This window comes from Meles meles, chromosome 21, assembly GCF_922984935.1.
Source record: "Meles meles chromosome 21, mMelMel3.1 paternal haplotype, whole genome shotgun sequence".
Classification (NCBI taxonomy): domain Eukaryota; kingdom Metazoa; phylum Chordata; class Mammalia; order Carnivora; family Mustelidae; genus Meles; species Meles meles.
Genome location: NC_060086.1, coordinates 17,507,797 through 17,523,748, shown reverse-complemented (window position 1 = coordinate 17,523,748; position 15,952 = coordinate 17,507,797).

The window sequence follows — 15,952 nt, the reverse complement described above, 5'->3', positions numbered from 1 at the left end:
GGTTCTTCTGTCTTCTCTTATCGATTTGTCCTATCACTTTGATTGATTTGAAATGTTGAACCATCCTTGTAACTCAGGGATGAATCCCACCTGGTCATGGTGGATAATCTTTTTAATGTGCTGTTGGGACTTATTTGCTAGGATCTTGTTGAGAATCTTAGCATCCATATTCATCAGTGATATTGACCTAAAATTCTCCTTTTCGGTGGGGTCTTTGCCTGTTTTGGGAATAAGGGTAATGCTGGATTCATAGAAAGAGTCTGGAAGTTTTCCTTCTGTTTCAATTTTTTGAAACAGCTTCAGGAGAATAGGTGTTATTTCTTCTTTGAAAGTTTGGTAGAATTCCCCAGGGAATCCGTCAGATCCCGGGCTCTTGTGTTTTGGGAGGTTTTTGATCACTGCTTCAATCTTGTTACTAGATATCAGTCTATTCAGGTTGTCAGTTTCTTCCTGGTTCAACTTTGGGAGTTTACAGTTTTCCAGGAATGCATCCATTTCATCTAGGTTGCTTAGCTTATTGGCATTAACTGTTGATAATAACTTCTGATGATTGTTTCCATTTCCTTGGTATTATTTGTGATCTCTCCTTTTTCATTCATAATTTTATTAATTTGAGCCTTCTCTCTTTTCTTTTGGATTAGTGTGGCTAATGGTTTATCAATCTTATTTTTTCAAAAAATCAGCTTCTAGTTTCATTAATATGTTCTACTGTATCTCTAGTTTCTATCTCATTGATCTCTGCTCTAATCTTGATTATTTCCCTTCTTGCGTGTGGAGTTGGCTTAATTTGTTGTTGATTCTCCAGTTCTTTAAGGTGTAGAGACAGCTGGTGTATTCTGGATTTTTCAATTTTTTTGAGGGAAGATTGGATGGCTATGTATTTCCCCCTCAGGATCGCGTTTGCTGTATCCCAAAGGTTTTGGACCGACGTGTCTTCATCCTTATCGGTTTCCATGAATTGTTTAAGTTCTTCTTTGATCTCCTGGTTGATCCATGCATTTTTTTTTTAATTTTTAAAAGATTTTATTTATTTATTTGACGGAGATCACAAGTAGACAGAGAGACAGGCAGAGAGAGGGAGAGAGAGGAGGAAGCAGGCTCCCTGCTGAGCAGAGAGCCCGATTCAGTGCTCGATCCCAGGACCCTGAGATCATGACCTGAGCTGAAGGCAGAGGCTTTAACCCACTGAGCCACCCACGTGCCCCTGATCCAAGGATACTTAAGCAAGGCGGTCTTTAGCTTCCAGGTGTTTGAATTCCTTCCAAACTTTTCTTTGTGATTGAGCTCCAGTTTCAAAGCATTGTGATCTGAGAATATGCAGGGAATAATGTCAATCTTTTGGTATTGGTTGAGCCCTGATTTGTGACCCAGTATGTGGTCTATTCTGGAAAAGGTTCCATGTGCACTTGAGAAGAATGAGTATTCTGTTGTTTTAGGATGGAATGGTCTGTATATATTTATGAGGTCCATATGGTCCAATGTGTCATTCAATGCTCTTGTTTCTTTATTGATTTTCTGCTTGGATGATCTATTACTGAGAGAGGCGTGTTAAGATCTCCTACTATTAATGTATTCATATCAATATGACACTTTATCTTGATTAGTAGTATTCTTATGTAATTGGCTGCTCCCATATGGGGGCATAAATATTTACAATCGTTAGATCATCTTGGTGGATAGTCCCTTTAAGAATTATATAGTGTCCCTCTGTATCTCTGACTACAGTCTTTAGTTTAAAATCTAATTTATCTGATATGAGAATCACTACCCCCGCCTTCTTTTGAGGCCCATTGGCATGAAGGATGCTTCTCCATTCCTTCACTTTCAGTCTGGGTGTATCCTTAGGTTCAAAATGGGTCTCTGGTAGACAGCATATGGATTGGTCCTGTCGTTTTATCCAGTCTGCAACCCTGTGTCATTTTATGGGCACATTTAGGCCATTCACATTGAGAGTGATTATTGAGAGGCACATTTTTATTGACATCGTGTTACCTTTGAAGTCTTTCTTTCTGTAGATTGTCTCCATATATTTCTGTTCAATGATACTCTTAGGATTGTTCCTCTTATATAACTCCCCTTAGTATTTCCTGCAGTGTCGGATTGGTGGTCGCATACTCTTTTAAGCCTTGCTAGTCTTGGAAACTCTTTATCTCTCCATCCATTTTGAATGTCAGTCTTGCTGAATAAAGTATTCTTGGCCACACGTTCTTCTCATTTACTGCCCTGAATACATCTTGCCAGCCCTTTCTGGCTTGCCAGGTTTCTGTGAACAGGTCTGACGTTATTCTGATGGGCTTTCTTTTGTACGTAAAGAGCTTCTTTGTCCTTTGTCCTAGCTGCTTTCAAGAGATCCTTTCTACTATTATGATTTATCAATTTTACTATCAGGGGCCTTGATATTTTTCTAGATTGTATAATCTTGGGGGAGACCATTCTGCCTCTAGTACATGAACGCTGGTTCGATTCGCAAGATTGGGAAAATTTTCATGGAGAATTTGTTCCACTATATCTTCTAGTCTTCTTTCTTTCTCCTCCCCCTCAGGGATTCCAATAATTCTGACGTTGGAGTGTTTCATGGTGTCATTTATTTCCCTAATTCTGTTTTTGTGGTTTCTAAGCTGTTTGTTCCAGGCTTCCTCCTGATCCTTTCTATCTGTTTGTCTTCCAGATCACTGATTCTATCTTCTGTCTCAGTTACCCTAGCTTTTAGAGAATTTAGATTACATTGGAACTCATTGAGAGCATTTTGAACATCATCCCTGGTGGCTCTCGGTTCTGCCCTAACATTGTGAACATCATCCCTGGTGGCTTTCAGTTGCCCTAATCAATTCTGTTTGGTTATCCATGCCTTTCTCCAACCTAGCTATTGCCTGGATAATTGTTAGCCTGAATTCCCTTTCCGACATATTGTCTATGTCGATAGCCATTAGCTCTGTTGCAGAAGGCCCAGCCTCTGAATTTTTCTTCTGTTGGGCATTCCTCCTCCTAGTCATTTTGGTGAGAGATGGCTGGCTGAACAGATGTAGCTGAATGTGTCGACTGTGGTGCAGGCAAGGTGCACCCTGGAATGCTTCTGAGCAATCAAGAGTTCCCACCAAGACGAAGAAAAAAAGAACGAGAGAAAAAAAAAAAAGAGAGAGGCAGGAAAAAAAAGAAAGATAAAAGAGAAGGCCCAGCCCAAATGGGCCCCTAGGTAAGATTTATGAAGTATACAAAGAAAAAAAAAAGACTGATAAAGTAGATGACAAGAGAAAAAAATATATATAAACAAAGAACCTAGTCGAGAAGAACCCCAAGTCTAGGATTTATATACTACCAGGACAAACACAAATACACAGAAACACTGGCGGAAGAAAAAAGATGGGAGAGTGGTTATAAGTTCTCAGTGTGTGTGAGGAAGGTTATTTTGATTCTTCCTGGATGTATCTTGATATCTTTGTTAAAGGACTCAACTTTCCTAAGGTAGAGGGGGATTAAAAATTGGTTTACCTATAGGGGTAGCTAGCATTGATTAGGGAAAGGGGATTATCTTGAAGTTTAACTCTATACGAATATTAATAAAAATTTAAAAAAGGATAAAACCAAAATAAAAAAAATTAAAAAGTAGAAAAGCAAAAGAAAAACACAGGTATATGTATCAAAAAGTTCAGGTTAAAAGGTTATTATGGAATTTGATGTACTGGACATCTCACTGTGACGGTAAAGAGGTTAAAAAAAATATCTATGTTAAAAAATTATCTATGTCAAAAAAGTGAACCAGAATAGTGGGAATGAATTAAAAATAAAGGTTGTATCTATGAAGTAGTGGTGGTTAGTCTCTCTCTCTCTCTCTTTTTTTTTTTTTTTTTTTGGTTTGTTTTCTCGGGGAGGGGCCAGCCGCATGGGTTTTCAGGCAATTATGTTCCCTTAGTTAAGTCCTCCCCCCCATCAAGGAGGTGGGCTCTGAGGAATCCAGCTTCTCAAGCTTTTGTTCTCTGGAGGTTTTTTCTTTGTTTGTTTGTTTTCTCTTGCCTGGTCAGCTTTGGATGGCTTTTGGAGGTTTAGAGGAAAGTAAACTGCACCCAGACCTCCCTCTCAGAGAGAAGCCTCAGTCTGTTCCCCTGTGAGTGCTCCAGAGCACATAAATTCCCCCACGGCCACTGGCAGAGCACGTTCCCAGTTGCGTGGTCCCTGGGGACACAGGAATTCCTGCTTGTACCCAAAACCACGAGAGCAGCGGCTATCTGAGCTGCTCCAGACCGCCAGAGAGGTTCCAAGCAGTGATCGCACACTGAGATTTTTCTGCTGGCCTGGGCTGCGAATGCTCAGACTCAGAGTGCTGGGCTGGCGCCTGCACGCACCTCTCAGGGGAGGGTGTGGGGTGCAACTCAGACTCTGGTCCCATGGCCTGCATGCATGGAGAGTGCAGAGGGCTGTGCGTCTGCTGGCTGGCGAGGCTACCAGCCCCTCATGGGAGCCACTACCCAGGCACTCTCAGGCACGCTCACAGCTCAGGGACCAAGACCTGGTTTCTCAGCTGCACTCTCTCTGGCTCAGCACCAGCGGTGGCTGTCCTGGGTCCAGGGACTTAAGCCCCTGTCCCCAACTGCCCCGATTCCCACAATTTCCCCCCGTGATCCTTTGCTCTTTTTGAGTGCTTTCAACTAGACTCCAAGTTAATGCTCGTCCCCAGTCACAGGGCACTCTCGTATTGGGGTATTACTTTCCAATGGGTCGCCTCTGGTGGCTCCCTCTCCCTTTTGTTTATCTTCTGATATCAGTCCAAAGTTCCCACTCTGCTTTACCTGCCCACTGGTGTCTTGTGCCCCTGTAGAGATCCAGACATGTATAATTCTGATCTCAGGCTGATTTCATGGGTGATCAGAGTTCCTTGGTAGGTGATCAGCTCACTTTAGGGTACAGGTTGAAACAGCGCCTCCTCCTACTTCCCCGCCATCTTGTCCCTCCTTCCCACTTCTGGTTCTTAACAGCCTTTCAAATTGCCCCCAGTCTCCAACAACAGTGAATGTCTCCGAAGTTCCACAATGTGCCAAAGGATCAGTCACAGCTTCTTTGGCCTACATTCAGTTTTCCTTTCTTCTCAACAAACCACATTTGCTGATAATTCTAACCTTGAAGGTTACAAACTGGATGGCACTTTGTTTCTACCTGGGGCTCTGATTCCAGCAGTAATCCACAAGTGGGCCCCAAGAGCATCCTTCTAAGACACCCTGAGAGTCAGCAGGTTGTGTTTTCAGCTCCCAACTACATTCTGCTCCTGTTCCTCTTAATTTGAGTCAGGATTTCTCCCCAGAAACAGGCCTGCTTCTGTAACAAACCAACCACAGCATCTCCGGTATGGCATCATATGACCCCTCCATCCACAGATCAGGCCCTAAGTAAAATAGGTCTTATTCAAATACCCTCGAGGGATATGAGGACCAAACCATGGGAACAACACCAAGAATGCAACAACCAGGTGGCTCACCTACCAGCAGGACTCGGAAAGCCACCCAGAGCTCCCTCCTCAGCTCTCATCCAACAAAGCCGCTTCTGCATCCCACCACAGGAGGCACCAAGCTGCTGCAAAGCCCTGAGTGTATATCCCGGGCAGCGTCAGAACTGGATACAAAGCAGTCCTGGCCCTCTGAGGGGCACTGGGTCCTCAATTGGTAGCAGAAACCCTTCCAGCTGTGAAGAACCCACTGTCACATGACGCCATGGCACGCCGTCCGCTCCCTAAGTCTGCTGTGGCGCATGCGCAGATGAAGCACCCCCTGCTGGCCTGAGGCGCATGGGCGCCCTCTGCCTGCTGCCCTGGGAATCCCCGCAATGCTCTAAGCTGGGGCTGCTGAGCGGGAGGCACAGAAGCAGCTCTGGTCCCAGGGAGCCTGTTCTCTACACTGGGGCAGGCCTCTGTGACAGTGCCTCAGACACAAAGATAATGCTTCCTTCTTTCTGTGTGAGTAAAGAATGAACCGAAGTTGACAATGTCACTACATAATTTGTAGTGCTTGCACCCCTCCGTTCAACAATAAAGACTACTGACATACAAAATGTAAAGTAACAGGGGCGCCTGGGTGGCTCAGTGGGTGATGCCTCCACCTTTGGTTCAGGAAATGATCTCAGGGTCCTGGGAATGAGCCCTGCATCAGGCTCTTGGCTCAACAGGGAGTCTGCTTCCTCCTCTCTCTCTGCCTGCCTCTCTGCCTACTTGGGATCTCTCTCAAATAGATAAATAAAATCTTTTTAAAAAATGTAAAGATAAATGTGTTTATCCACCAAAATGTTCATACTACATAAATCACCAACACTCCCATTACACTACCATAATTTTTCTTTCCTTCTTCCTCTTAGGAAGAATTTCCAGTCAGGTCAGGATACATGAAAGTCCACTGATACAAGACATCAGCTAGCACTATGATCTTGATTGTGAGACTTTATTTTCAACCTTGCCAATAAAGTGTTCGGTGACACATACGTGACAGGATCAAGATGCAAATCTAGAGGGAGCTACACTTGCGTTATGAATTTGCTGCATATCTCTTTAGATCGTATTTTCAATGAAAGGGGATTTAGACATGGTAGATGGATTAAATCATTTCCATCAGTCTGGTAGGGAACCAATTTTACCTTCGAAATAACTAATTGCCATATCTTCACTAGCAGAAGGAGGCTTGGTGAAGTAGATGTTTCTGCTTGGATGTAAGAGAAGGCTGCAGGGGTTGAAACTGTCTACCTAACATCCTGTGTTAGGATGGGCAGTGAACATGAGGATAGCAACCCTTCATCCTACTGCACATTGCTAGCTCCAGAGGGAGAACATAGACCTTATTCTCAAATACACTGGGTTGAGATCAGCTGTGCCTCTGTGCCAGTTCCAGTCTGCAGGACTTGGGGCCTGGTTTTGGAACGTGAGCTAGGCCCTGCTGGTGCAGGAGGAATGCAGCAGGGACAGAGCAGGGAGGGAGACGGCTCAGGGTCACCTCCCCACAGGGCAAGCTCTACAAACTACCTGCCAAAGAGCAGCATGCTCTCCCTCAAGCCACCTCTCTCCCTGACGGATCCTGAGGCTGGGCCCCACATCCCCAGGTCAAATGACGGGGACTCACCTTCCCAAGTGAAATGGCCACTGGAGGGAAATCAGAGCCCTGGACTCAGAGAACTCTATTGACCAAGATTCCTGCCTTTTCTTGCCCCAACACTCAAAGCCCCTCCTCCGTGGGCCAAGGTTCCCCCTCCACACTCCTGGGCCACGTCCCACCTCTCTTCATGCAATTCCCCTTTGTTCCTTCCTCCCTCTATCCCTGTCACCTCTGACTCTTCCTCTCCCACTCAGACTCCTGGTGGTGCCACACTGTCTGGGTGCTGTCCAGAAGTCCCTTGACAGAAAAGCTTAGGATGAACCTGATGACTTAAATTAGTAAATGTTATGGAGATCCCACACAGAGAAAGCATGAGAATCAGCTTGTCATTTTTCCATGTATGTACATAATGCAAACCCCACAATGACACCTAGTGAGGTTATAGAGAAAAGTGGCATTTCTAGAGATGTTTTCAGTGTAATACCTTCTCCATTAATATGCGATGATTTGAACACCATGAATCTTTCTATCCAAGGTGAATTCCCAGGACTGAAGGAAGTCTATTTTAATGCCACAGATGCAGTATCATTTTCATTCAGATCAGACCGGTTTTTCCTTTGAAAGGAATCCTTTGAGATTCCTTTTTATAGTTTTATTCAAAAAGCTATTCAATTTCAATTATGATCAAAGAACAACCGTTGTATGTTTCTTGTTCTGAAATATACTGAGACTTCCTTTATTCCCAATTTATAGTTATAGTTGAATTCAATTCCTTCATTGCTATAGACTAATATCCAGGCAATCCTGGACTCCAGACTGGGGCCCATTCCCCCTTGGAGGGCCAGGACATAAGGAAAGGTAGATCAAGACCTTCATTTATACTCACACCCCTCCTACTAACCAGAGGGGATCATCAGGAGAGATGGTGGATGCAAGGAACCTCCAACACCTGGAGGGGGGAGTCTGGAGCCAAGATGGATCTTGGGAAACCTTGGGGAGCAGAAAAGGAGGAGGGGACACAGAAAGTGGGAACAGGGAGGTAGGGTTGGATGAGAGTGAGTCTAGGATTGGATACAAAGATAAGGACTGGGCATGAGTAGAGGGCGAGCATATAGCCAACAAGTACCCTTATGGGCAAAACGGTAGTCAAAGAAAAACCTTCAAGGGATAGCATGTTTGAACTCAGTAACAGTACCACTGATAACGATACTACAATAAATGTCTCCTTCCAACCTGAGCGTTCCACTTTGTGTGACAAGTTGAATAACCTCACTATTATCTAGGTCACTCTACTGTTTGCATGCATGGATTTTCAGTTCTCCTACACAAGGGAAAAATGTAATTGACTCTCATGACTGAGCTTTGAGACCTCCCAAGAATGTGTGTCTTTTAAAAGGTAGATCCTCTCCTGGGGCACAGAGGGACAACACCCACCATTCTCAGCAGCACCAGGAGTTATGAGGGGTTGGGTGCCTCAGAAAGTGACTCTAAGACAAGGATGTGAATATAAGTAGTTTCTCTGGAAGGGTCTTTGGTGAGAAGAAATTATAGGAGCTAAGACATGAAGGAGGAGTGCAGCCAACACACAAGACAGGGCGTTAGTTTAAAGGTCACTGCTTGGGCAACTCTGTCTCCATCTACTGGGAACGTCCAAGAGACATGTAGAACAGACTGAATCATCCCATCCAAGTGCCAAAGACCTGCACAGGATGAGTGTTGCTCTTATGGCCACTGGTTACCTGGCTGACGAGCTCACTGCCATGGCCAAAGAAGCCAAGGAAGCCAATGGACACCCTCAGGCAAAGAGCTGCAGGCAACTGCGGGAGGCAGGCACTGTGTGTACAAGACATGGAGTGCCAGTAAAGACCAGAGGGCACCAACCCTCTCTTCTCCTGGGTGTATTCCCTATCATGACCCATGTGATCTGAAATGCTGAGAAATTAGTGTAGCACTGCACATCATACACCAAATGACGGCCAGGATGCCTTACTTTCATGATCACTTACAGTCCCAATACTGACACTTCTTCAATAACAAGTAACTTCTGTCCCATGACTACTCCAATCCCACTCTTTCACTCCAGAAGTTTCAATTCAAGCAACTCTTCTTCCGAGCACTCTTCAAATCTTGCCAGGGACAAAGACATGTACCTTTAACAAGGGATGGAGGACTATTGACAGCGTATACTTTGTGCCAAGAACAGTGAACGCTTTTGTCCCCAGGAAAAAATTCCCATTCCTTGGAGTCTCAGAAGGCATGGGTTCTGAGGCTTAAGAGTGCTCACTATTGGGGCGCCTGGGTGGCTCACTGGGTTAAAGCCTCTGCCTTTCGTTCAGGTCATGATCCCAGGGTCCTGGGATCAAGCCCCGCATTGGGCTCTCTGCTTGGCAGGGAGCCTGCTTCCTCCTCTCTCTCTCTCTCTGCCTGCCTCTCTCCCTACTTGTGAACTCTATCTGTCAAATAAATAAATAAAATCTTTAAAAAAAAAGGAGTGCTCACTATCCTTGAAATTAGAATTAATAAGCGCAGCTTTACAAGCTGAACAGCAATTGACAGTGTATTGCAGTAGTGACAAAATAAAAAATCTAATCATGTTCCCTTCCTATAAACATTAACAATTAACTGTGTATCTTGAAATCAACCATATATACATACATGCATGCATATACATATATATATCTTTTTGAGAAAGAGAGAAAGAAGCCTGAATGGGTGGGGTGGGCTAGAGGAAGATGGAGAACCTTTTTTTTTTTTTTTAAAGATTTTATTTATTTATTTGACCGACAGATCACAGAGAGGCAGGCAGAGAGAAGGGAGAAGCAGGCCTCCCACCAAGCAGAGAACATGATGTGGGGCTCGATCCCAGGACCCTGAGATCAAGACCCAAGCTGAAGGCAGAAGCTTAACCCACAGTCACCCAGGTGGCTGAGAGGGACAATCCTAAGCAGACTCCACGCTCAGTGTGGAGCCTGATTTGGGCTTAGTCTCATGAACCTGAGATCATGACCTGAGGCAAAATCAAGACTCTGATGCTTCACTAACTGAGCCACCCAGGCGGTCCCCCTATCAACTCTCTTTTATCCCGTCCAGTAACCTCTAAATAGCCTTTGTTTAATTAGCCCCTGGAATGCCAGGCACCAACTTCGCAGAGCACCATGTGATGACACACCCATTCTAGATTAGAAAACTACATTATGATAGAATACATAATGTTCTATGTGTTTTACCTTAACGTAAAACATCTGCAATAGCTCCTTCTGTGGTTTCTATATTGTTGTGTATTACTCAATTTCTGTAACATAAATGCTATTATTTGAATAAAAAAATAGGGGCGCCTGGGTGGCTCAGTGGGTTACCCCTCTGCCTTCGGCTAGGGTCATGATCTCAGGGTTCTGGGATCGAGTCCTGCATCAGGCTCTCTGCTCAGCGGGGACCCTACTTTCCCCTCTTTCTCTGCCTGCCTCTCTGCCTACTTGTGATCTCTCTCTCTGTGTCTAATAAATAAATACAGTCTTTTTAAAAATATAAATAAATAAATAAAACAATAGAAGAGAATAGGTGTCATTTACTAGTAAGTAATGGTAGGACTAATTATGCAAGATTATGCATTAAAAATAAAAAAAATAGTGATTACTAATAAACTTTTCTCTTTACAATAGGTTTAGATTTACCAACAAAACCAAATAGGAAGGACAGGACTGAACATTTCCATACACCTAACACAGTTTGCCAACTATTTTCCTTTTGTTTTAATTCCACTATAGTTCAGAAATACAGTGTGATATTAGTTTCTGGAATATAACAGAGTGATTAAATGCTTCCATGCATTCTCCAGGGCTCATCAGGACAAGCAGCTCCTTCATCCCCATCACCTATTTCAACTATGCTGCCAACCATCGCTTTGTTGTCTGTCATGAAAAGTCTGGATAAAAGACCTCAGACTGAGGCAGGAATCCATCAAAATCCTAGAGGAGAACACATGCACCAACCCCTTTGACCTCAGCTACAGAAACTCTTTACTAGACCCACGTCCAAAGGCAAGGGAAACAAAAGCGAAAATGAACTTTTGGGACTTCATCAAGATCAAAAGCTTCTGCACAGCAAAGGAAAACCGTCAATAAAACAAAGAGGCAACCCACAAAATGAGAGAACTTATTTGCAAATGACACTACAGACGAAGGGCTGATATCCAAGATCTACAAAGTACTTTTCAAACTCAACACCCAGAAAACAAATAATCAAGTCAAAAAATGGGCAGAAGACATGAACAGACAGTTCTGCGAAGAAGACATACAAATAGCTAACAGACACATGAAAAAATGTTCATTATCGTTAGCCATCAGGGAGATTCAAATCAAAAGCACATTGAGATACTACCTTCCACCAGGTAGAGTGGCAAAAATCGACAAGTCAAGAAACAACAAGTGTTGGAGAAGTTGGGAGAAAGGAGAACCCTCTCACACTGTTGGTGGGAATGGAAGTTGGTGCAGCCAATTTGGAAAACAGTGTAGAGGTTCCTCAAAAAATGAAAAATAGAGGATATGATACTTCACACCAGGGCTGAACCTGTTCAAAAAATTACGTGTGGCCAAGTGATTCATGTTGGCTGGCTCACTTGTTCTCAGGATACCTCGTTTTTCTCTTCTTCCCCTTCATCCTCTTCAGCAGTAAGAGGACAATCAAATATTTCCAATTTAAAAAGACATTCCAAGGGGCACCTGGGTGGCTCAGTGGGTTAAGCCACTGCCTTCAGCTCAGGTCATGATCTCAGGGTCCTGGGATCGAGCCCCGCATCAGGTTCTCTGCTCAGCAGGAAGCCTGCTTCCTCCTCTCTCTCTCTGCCTGCCTCTCTGCCTACTTGTGATCTCTCTCTCTGTGTCAAATAAATAAAAAAAAAATCTTTAAAAAAAGACATTCCAAGACTGCAAGGATGTAGAGTGAGTTCAATGAGTTTCAGGCTGAAGGAAAAAGATGTGACCATGAGGTGGCAGTTACATGCGACCCCCTTTCCTGGGGGACTCACAGGTTTGCAAGAGGGGTTGCCCATCACCGTATTAATCCTTCCAATACTGGGGACATTGAACTGGGTACACATGTGCCTAAGTAATGCCTTTCTGCAGCCTGGCTCCGGTGGGCGGTTGTCTCTGCATCAGGGATTTAGAAGGCCAACAGTTGTTCCGGTCTTTTATAGCTAAAGGTTAATCTGGATTGCTTGATTGACTCACTGATTTTATTTATGATAAGAGAATCTTGGTCACAGTTTCATGAGAAATGGAATTGATGCAGGCAGTCAAGACCTAAACATCTGCTCTGCAGGGTGATGTTTTTAAAAGACTGGATGTGTAGAAACCAAATCTGACTTAGGCACCAGCCACAAGTCTTTAGCTCATGGGTTGCAGCCTGCCAATACACAGGGGCCAGCTTGGGCTCACTGATATCACAGAACAGAAACAGAATCTGTCACAATGAAGATATAATATTTCATCATGAAGGGTTTTTTTTCAAAACAAAGTTCAAAAATTATTCAAACTCATAATTTATTCCATTGTGCTTTGTAGCAAATGAAAAAAGTATTTTAAAATGAAAGAATATTTTGGGAGTGATTTAGATATTAATTTTTGTGCAATAAACAATTTACATCTTAGGGGAACACAAGAAAATATGGAAAGCCCAAACTCTGGAAGGATTCTGAACTTAGAGTATTATAGACTATTATAATGTCTATATGCCTATTCATAGAGTGATAATAAGATCTAGTCTTATTTGTATAACGAAATTCAAAAAGAATTTGTAATGCTACTACAACATTATGTGAGACCTGAAACACTATTGAGAATATTCAAAGAAAAATGCTACCCCTTGGTTATTGATGTGAAAACAGACAAAGCCCATCAGTGAGGAAAAGTTTCAATTATAAGAGATGTCACATTAAGAATGTCACAATGGTGCACCTGCGTGTCTCAGGAGCACCTGTCTTCTGCTCTGGTTATTTCTCAGGGTCCTGGGATCGAGTCCCAAGTTGGGGTCCCCACTCAGTGTTCAGTCACCTTCTCCTTCTGCCTCTGCCTCCCCCTCTTCAACACTGTACTTGCATAACATTGTTAAAAAAGAAAACAGAGAAAAGGAGATGAGGTAAAAGGCACGTTTGAAGATATTATTGATGAGTTTCCTTCCAATGAAGACCGGAAAGGATAAATAAAACAATTCCTGTTTTCCTTGTAAATTTAACTCTAAAAGAAGGAAAGGTTTATGGAATCAGGTGCCTGTCAAGTGTTCAGTTGTTTTCCAACTACTGTAACATTGTTGGAAAAAAATAACACTGAGAAGTAATAAAAGCATAGTTCAGTACAGGACAGTCTGTGCTTTTACCTGGGGCACTGGTTCTAGCAGAAATCAGAGAGTGGGATCCCAGCTCCTCCTTCTAGAAGGTCCTGAAGGTCAGTGGTTCCTGCATTCCTGTCCCAACCCAATGTAGCTCCAGTTCCTCTGAAGCTGAGTCACGATTTCACCCAGAAGCAAGTCGGCATCGGTAACAAGACCAACCACAGCATTTCTGATGCGGTGTCCCCTAACCTCTCAATCCAGAGACCCCTGAGTAAAATAGGGTCTTTTGCAATGCCCTCAGGGACAATGAGGACCAAACCCTGGGAAGTGCCCCAATATGTAAGCACCTGTACTTCCCACCTACCAGCACGTCCTGGAGAAGCTCCCAGAGCCCCCTCCTCAGCACTCAGCCAACAAGGCATCTTCTGTGTCACACCTCAGGAGGCAACAAGTTGCTGCAAAGCCCCCATGGTCTCCCCAGGGCGTCTGGGGAACCGGCTGGAAATACAGCTCTGGCTCTCTGTCCCAGGACAGTGAGACTGGAGCTGGATCCCTACAGAAGCCCTTTCTGCTGAGGCCCCTTGGGTCTGAAAAGCCGATGGTGCGCCCTCTGCTGGCCATGGCTGCACACGCAGAGAACCCGCCCCCTTTCTGTTGGAAGTGTACAGGCTCCCTCTGCTGGCCACCCTGGGAATCCCTGCAATGCTGCAAGTCATGGCATCTCAGCTGGAGGGTCAGAGGGTACTTTCTCTATCCCTGACAGATCCTGAGGTTTGGCCCCACAACCCCATGCAAAAAGAGGTGTGCCCATATTCCCAAGTGAAACGGCCTCTACACAGCTCAGCCCCAGAGAGGTCTGAGCTGTGGGCTCAGGGAAATCTGATGTCCAGGATTCCCACCTTCTCTGGTCCCAATGCTCAGAGCACCTACCTAGACCTCCTCCACCATGGTCCATGCTCCACCTCCAAACACCTAGACCAGCAACCGCTTTTCATCCTTGAACTTCTTCTTTGTCTCTGCTTTTCTCTACCCTGTCTCCCTTACTGCTTCTCCCTTGCTAGCACTTGCCCAATCCCCCCACCACTCCCTCAGTTTCTTATCCTGACAGTCTCTTTATCACTCCGCAGACCCTCAGGCCTTCCACTCTGTGCGGCTCTGTCCAGGAACACCACAGGGAACAACCTCTCCTGTCTCCCCCCTCTCCTGCCCTCATTCGGCCCAGGCCCTGCCACAGGGCATGACAATCCCATTTATAAAGGCTGTTCAGGCTGACCCTGACTGCTGCAGTGCAGTTACCAGCCGCTCCTGGGCAGCATGTGGACAGAATGGCCTTGATACTTCGGTGGCCCAGCCATGACCCCAAAGCTGCTGGAGGACAGCTGCGTCCATGACCTGGGAAGAAGGAGGGCTTTGCAGGATGCAGCAGCTCTGCTGCAGAAGGGATTGGCAAAAGGGGCCTAAAAGCTGACAGAAGCATACCCCCAACTCCTCCTGCTGCTGAGGAAGGGATGGGTCTCCTGTCATTGACCTCGGCCCTGTGCATCCCTCAACAGGGAAACTGTGGGAGGACTGAGGGGCATCATGGGTCTTACCACAAACACTGCCACCATCTGCTCCACTCAAGGCCCCCCTGTAGTTGGGGGGCAACTGGTAAGGTGAAACCACTGCACAAAACCTGGATTAATGCTGGGCCTCCTCACCAGGCTCTCAGGGTCTCGCCAAACACTTCATTCTCTGCTCACAGTCACAGAAGACCACTGCCTGGGGACAGCCACCTGTCTTGCTGATCACTACCCCCCCTAAACTAGCAGGGTCCATGTGCTGAAGAGGATCCATCACCAGAGTTAATACAAACAGCAGCAGATCTAAATTCAAGCTGGGCCCCCTCCCCAGAAGGATTCCTGGAGTCCCTTGCAGTAGAGGTACTACGAAGGGCAATCTTGCTCTATCCGCCATCACCCCACGGCTTCCAGGGTGTTATCTGTGTCTGAAGGCTTCACCCTGTGCACTTGAAGGAGAGGGACTGTAGGTCCTCCTGAAGGCAGACGCTGACACAGAGACAGAACCGTGAACGGTTTACTGGGGGGATACCAGGAGAGACAAAGCACAGGGGACAGGATGGGCAGGGAAAGCATTCAGACCACCAGGCAGAAAGCATTCATATAAATATATATATATCATATATATATTATAATATATATGTATATTATATATATACAATATATATATAATATATATATTTATATATATATGTATATATATAATATATATATATAATATATATGAATATATATATTTATATATATAATATATATATTATATATATAAATATATATATTCATATATATAATATATATATGATATATATATATTTATATATATATTTATATATATTATATATAATATTTATATAAATATATATAATATATATTATATATGTAAATATATATATTTATATATATATAAAATATATATATAAATATATATATTTATATATATAATATATATACATATATATATTATATATATATAATATATATATATTCATATTCATATGAATGCTT